This window comes from Lynx canadensis, chromosome B3, assembly GCF_007474595.2.
Source record: "Lynx canadensis isolate LIC74 chromosome B3, mLynCan4.pri.v2, whole genome shotgun sequence".
Classification (NCBI taxonomy): domain Eukaryota; kingdom Metazoa; phylum Chordata; class Mammalia; order Carnivora; family Felidae; genus Lynx; species Lynx canadensis.
Window position 1 is genome coordinate 105,895,084 of NC_044308.2, and position 6,721 is coordinate 105,901,804.

At 37.5% G+C, this 6,721-nt stretch overlaps 1 pseudogene; it reads right to left on the minus strand.

Annotated features, from left to right (window-relative positions):
• LOC115517078 overlaps nt 1-5,069 on the minus strand; it is a 68,632-nt pseudogene extending 63,563 nt beyond the window's left edge.
• Nucleotides 5,070-6,721: the final 1,652 nt, after the last annotated feature.

The window sequence follows — 6,721 nt, forward strand, 5'->3', positions numbered from 1 at the left end:
CATTTAAAGGCAGATGAGTCCAATATAGTTTATTCTTGGGAAATGTTTCTGTAGGTTCAAAAATATGTACTATTAGTTAGTTTGTCCAATCAAGATGAATTTGGATAGATTGTCTACCCTGAGGTCTTTTTCTAGTCCTCATTTCCTATTCTTTTCCTTGCTGCTCAGCATGAGGGAATAAATACTACCTATTGGGGAGGAAAATAACCATTATGTTGATGAAACCTGACTCTAATATGAGACCTGACAATGCAGCCAAATGATTGTCCTATTTCTCAGAGAAATTCTTTGGAGCTAGCCTTGGTGTTTATATAGCTGTTCCTATCAGATCAAACGTACCTCACAACCTACCATTCTCTTCCACCAGTGAACCAGATCTTGTGAATCACAAGCCCTTGGCACTGTGGAATAACTTTTGTTATTATCTGATTTACAAACTAAAAATATATTTTGGAAGTGTCACAGGACAATTAGAAACACTTCCTCAAATAGGTACATATTAAAGTCAATATACCAATTGGAGTACATACTTTGAAATAACAAATGTATCAATATAGAAATGATAGATATTCTTCAAAGGACCATAAATCTAACTCTCTATATACAGATATTTCAACTTACGTTGAAACAATAAAAATTGTAACTTTTTTCCAGATTTGTGGTATGAATAGATTGTTTGCTAGTGTGTGTTTAAAAAATGGTATTAGACTTCAAAAAGAAAAGAGACCCAAGTAAAGTAGGATTTATCAGATCCTATTTTATTTTTATTATACTCTATGAATAAGGAAAAAAAACATTCTAAGATTCACTGTAAGAGTATGAAAAAGGAAAATGCATCCAGTGATTTGTCAAGAAACATTTATTATACTATTAGGAGAAAACAACCCCCAGGGAAGTCTTCGCCCAGGATCAGTCCCTAACTCACTAGGCTAAGCTTCCACTCAAATAGAATATCTTTAAGCAGTCCTACCTTTAAATGTAAGTTTTTCCTTATAATTTTTCATGGTGTGCTGAGGCAATACTTCTTCAGGATCTGAGTGGTAATGTAACCCTTCTAAGTGATCTCACATCAACACCACAATTATTTCTGGAACCTTGGGAATAGCTAGTTCTACAGATGGTCCCCACCCCCCCCCCTTCGTTGCAGTGGATTAGTTTCCCATGGCTGCTGTAACAAATTACCACAACCTTAAGGGCTTAGAACACAAATTTATGATTATAGTTCTGGAGATCATAAATTCAAAAGGGGTCTCACTGAGCTACAGTCAACGTGTCAAGGGGCTATATTCTTTCTGGAGGCAAAAGGGAGATATCCATTTCCTTGTCTTCTCCAATTTATAGAGGCTGTCTGCGTTCCTTGGCTTGCGCCTCTTCCTTCATCTTCAACATCAGCATCTTCAAGGTTCCCTGACTCTGACACTTCTGCCTCCGTCTTTTACTTAAAAGAACCCTTGTGACTATATCGTGCTCACCCCGATAATCCAGAGCAATCCCCCCATCTCAAGGTCAGGTTATTGGCAACCTTAATTCCTCCCTTGCCAAATAAAACAACATATGTATTAAACATAATAATATAATTAAAAATCTTGGCTCAAGTCAAGGACTAAAAAAAATATAACTATTTTTAGTACCATGTAAACGGCTAGCATAAGGACCAATGTGTAGCCAATGGCCACTAAATTCAAACTATAACTATTAAGAAGTGCCAAGTTTATTCATCATAGTAATTATTATGTTTGATATGGGTCCTGTATCACATTCTTCTTAGTATTTCTCACAATTTTACAGTATATGTAGGTATGCAATATATGTCTGCTATATGGATTAGTCAGGATTCACTTGGTTAAAAGTAACATAAACCCAACTCAAATTTTCTTAAACGAAAATAAGCAATTTATCAGTTCACACATCTGAAAAATGATGTCATGGATGACCCCTGGAGCAGGCATTATTGGTACTTGCCCGAGGACCTACCTCTATGTAGTCAAAGTCTGAGGGTTTGTATCTGACTCTGGGAGCAATCCCAGCCCTTGCAAAGGGCAAGGCAAAAGTGCCAAAGAGTTAATCCCTGCCCTGAAAGCAGCCACAAAACAAAGATACCTGGGGAGCTGATGAAAAACTTCTCCAGCTTCCTTGCCCCTCAGAGAGGATGACTGTGACACATGTCCAATACTGTCTCTCAAGATCCTCGGTGGGATTGAGCTTCAATTGCCTACAATATTAATATGCTCGAAAACGCATCCTTTATGGTTTTCTTTCATTTTTCAATCTCTTTTCCTCACCCCTTAACAGCATTTTCTGGGTTCATCTCCTGAATAAATTACTTGCTCTCAACTTCACAGCATTGCCCCCAACATTTGGGCAGCAACTATAACCCCCCAGGTATTGCCCTTAGCTGGCGTTATAATCAGGTCTTAATAAGGCATTTTACCAAGTAAGGGTCAGAGTGATGGAGAATGAACTCAGAGGGTTGAGCATCTTGTAGAGTCAGAGTTGGAGGAGTGTGAAGATTTAGGAAGTCAAAGAATGATGGAATTCATCCTAATGGTTTCTTAGTTTTATAATCTTCGTAGTATTTCTTAATTTTAGGGGAGGTGGGCAATCAATTTAATTGTAGTGTCCTTTTTGCGACTAGTCTGTTAGGAACCTTGGAAGAATCACATGAATAATGTTGAAGAAGCAGGAGTAGAGATCTTCTCTAAGGAGGTAACAGGCAGCGTATCTTCCTGGGATTGTTTCAAATTCTGTAGACGGGGCCATCACCTACAGCCTGGAAAGTTGTGCATGAATCCAGCATGAACAGCAACCCTGGAATTGCTTTGTGCCACATCTACATCCGTATACAGTGCCTTTCTATAGCCATCTATCAAATCCTGATAAGAATTAAGGCTTGGGAAGGGGTGGTGTCACCAGGAGCACTGTTAATAATAATGAGAAATTGAAGCAGCCTAATCAGTAAAGTGTTAGTTAGTAAATGGAATCTTCTGCAGACTTTTAAGACTATAGTCAATCTATTTAAGACACAGGAAGAGTCAGAGACATGTAAAATAGAAAAGAAAGGGTATAAAAGTTTTTGCTGGTTTTATATTGACTTCTGTATTTAAATGCATCAGTATGTTTGGGTGTTGGCTCAAAGCAACTCTTTCTAACAAAGTGACAGCAAGACAGAATTCTCATGGCTATGTCCCCTGGTGCCAATCTTTAAAGTAAGAGTCCTTTAAAAACCTTTAGTGCAAGCTTTCTGTAACAAGCCGCCTGTCATCTGTCTAACTCTGGTGAGGATCATACTACCCATGTTAACATAATCATATCTGCTAGACACAGTCTTAGAAAAGATAAATATGATGCTTAAAATTAAATGTAAATGCAAAATGTTGAGTGTTTCTTACCATGTGAAATGAGATATAGCCGGTTCTGCTCTGTGAAATAGGGCTAGGAATTCGGATCACATTTGCACAATTAAGTAATGCAAGAATTTCTGAATTCTCGAGACCAGTGCACCTGTCTGCCAGCCCTGGCTCACCTTCTCAAGTGGACCAAGAGACCGGAAATAGTACCTTAGGTAAGGACTTGGTCTATACATGGCAGGTCTCATTTTGATTGTCTTCTGTGTTTGAACTGGTGACACACACACCTTCCTTGCACCCCCACCCCCGGCCAAGAAAGCCTCAAGTTTCATTTAAATCATCTATGTTTCTACTCTCTTGAGAATAACAGGTACCCATCCATACTTCAGCTTACCTGTTGTGCCTGCATAGTTTGAATCCTCAAAAATAAAAAGTGGGGTGTCAATGATAATTTCAGTTATTCATTTTTAGGGGTGAACTGAGATTCAAGGGAGCAAATTAATTGGAATTCAATCAATTTCTTACTGTTACTGTATGAGAAAAAGAATGAAGCCCTTGGGGAAAAAATCTTAACTGAGTAGTTGTAGGGAATCTCAGTTGAATCTAAGAGATTGGCCAAAGTTCTTAGGCAAAAAAGAAGTGAAGCTGACCCAACCTGGTGCCAAACAGCTGCTTTAAATGTACAATTAAAAGAATGTCAGTTTGTGCAAGATACGACAGACAAGGTTGATTTTTACGTTTCAAAATGAAAGGAGAAAAGTTACATGCCTTCATTAGTTCTAGTGCACTATTTTTAAAAATGATTTATATTTAACATGTGCATGTTATTATTGTTTGTTTGCTTTTAAAAATAAGTTCTTGAGCTTTCTAAAAGAACTCTAAACTTAGAGCTCTGAACGTGTAGGTTTAATGTAAACCATTTGGGTTTTCAAATGCTCTTCAAAAGTCTCTATGCTTAAAAAAACGTTTCTGTTTGGAAAAGATACCTTCCAAGCAACCAATTAAAATATTTGAAATATAAAGCTTCCATTTATAAAAGGATTAAAAACAGTTTTGTTTTTCAAACTTGTGTTTGAAAAAATACATGCAGCTGTTTTTTCATGAAAAATGAAAAAACATATATGACATTTCTCAGTTTCAAGATAAATCCCTAATCAGTACATCTAGGATGTTATTATAAATTAAATTGTATTTTAACTTATGCTTTGGTTTCTCAACAAAAATTTATGCAAAAAAATTAATTCCTATGCATTTCAGAACTGTAGCATGGCAAAATACACTAAGACGTAATCTTTACATACATAAATTGGAATATAGGTTCAGCTGTATATTCCAGGGGTCCAAAACAGTAGTGTATTGACTAAGTTCGTTAGAAGTTTATTTTTCTCTAACTCACCAGACTGGAAGTAAATGGTGCCATGCTGGTTTAAGAGATCTGCTCCATGAAGTCCCTCAGGGACCCAGGGACCAAGGGTCTCATGTAGGTGCAAAGGAGGTAGGGACTTGGTGAAATTTCAAGATGTCTACTATAGAGGAAGAAGAGAATGGGGACTGGGGATAGCTAACAAGCAGTTTCTTTCACAGACCTCTTTTGCCACCCGAATATCCAACTGTACATGACTCACCATCCCTCTTCCTATAGGAGATGTTCCCAAAGTCCCGTCCAGTTATATCCTCAAGTTCCAAGTCTGTGATCTGTTGGTGAATGGCACTTCTCTCCATTATGTGGCTTTTTTGGTCTGATCACCTACAGTTGAAGAGAAAGATCTTTTCCCACCAGCAGTGATAGATTCAGAACAAAAAGGGGAAAAAGAGGAAATATACCACAGTCACTGTTTCCAAATCCTTCTAGTCAGAGATAGTGAAGACCCCCTGTCCTGGTGAGGGAGCAAGTTCCTGATTTAGCTCTGAGAGGCACTCCCTACCGTCTGTGACTCTTGGCTGTGGAAGGCGATTCCTTGCCCATCAGCCCTGTGGCCACATTTGAAGGCATTGAAGAGTAAACGTTCCCTGGGGACTGCAGAACTTGTTTGTGCAATCTGCTAATGCTGGGGCATGTTTACAAATCCAGAGGTTGCTTAGAGAGACTAATACATATGAAATTATAAGTTCATATTAATACTTCCAATCCCAATTATCTCTTCATCTCCTTGCCCCATTTTAGTTTTGTACCGTCTTTATCTCAGTCAGAGTCTGTTTCTCCTACTTTGTGATTTATCTACTACTTTTGACTAATAGAAATATCAATAAAGACATAGCCCCAGAAAAGGACATTAAAAGGAAAATGTTGACTGCCTTAATGTTTAAAGTGTACTTGTACACAGAGAGAAATAGGCAAAAGACATGAACAGAAATTTGCCCAAAACATTATAAATGGCCAATGAACTAATGGAACCTATGTCACTGCACTATCCTTTTCTTAATGTTTGTTTATTTTTGAGAGAGAGAGAAAGAGCAGTAGCAGAGGAGGTGCAGAGAGAGAGAGAGACAGAGGATCCGAAGTGAGCTCTGTGCTGACAGCAGTGGGCTCGAACTCATGAACTGTGATATCATGACCTGAGCCGAAGTCAGACACTTAGCAAACTGAGCCACCCAGGCACCCCTGTCACTGCACTATTTTGAGAAGATAAGATGTGTGATTATCATAGCAGTTGGCCACATACTAAGTCCTAAATAAATGTTGTGATAATGATTATCATGATGATTATTCTGAGGTATACCATTGACACTGAACAAAGTGATGGTGTACCATTTCTCATGTTTTGGATTAGACAGTTTTGAAAAAATTGTATTTAATATAATGGTAACACATGATGTTGGTGACAGTTTTCAGAAAGCAACTATTCTCATACACTTTCTGTGGGATATAAATTATTATTTTTTGGAGGGCAACTTAACAATATAGATCAAAAACTTTAAAGTTTTTCAAATTCTTACTCAGCAATTGCATTTCAAGGCAATTATCTTAAGAGTATAATCAAATAAATGTGACAAGATTTATGTACAGGAATGCTTGCAGACCAAGAAACAAACAAAAAAGAGCCAAAAAAAAAAACCCCTAAATATCTATCTATAAAGAATTGGCTAAATGAATCATGATGCATCCAGCCTGTTTTAATTTTCTTTAGTCCCCCTGAATGGTTCAACTATTTTAAGCTCTTTTTACCACCAGATATTTAAAAATAAAAATAATTCTAATTCTTGGATATAAGAGCAAAATAAGTGACATGTCCACTCCAGCCCCAAACTCTCTCACCCTTGTCCTAGAAAAAGACTTTCATTGGTCCAGATATACTTCCTTCAGAATAGAAGTATTTTACTCCTCCTGCTCATGGACCATCTACATAAGTTCACAAGATTTCCAACATAGAATG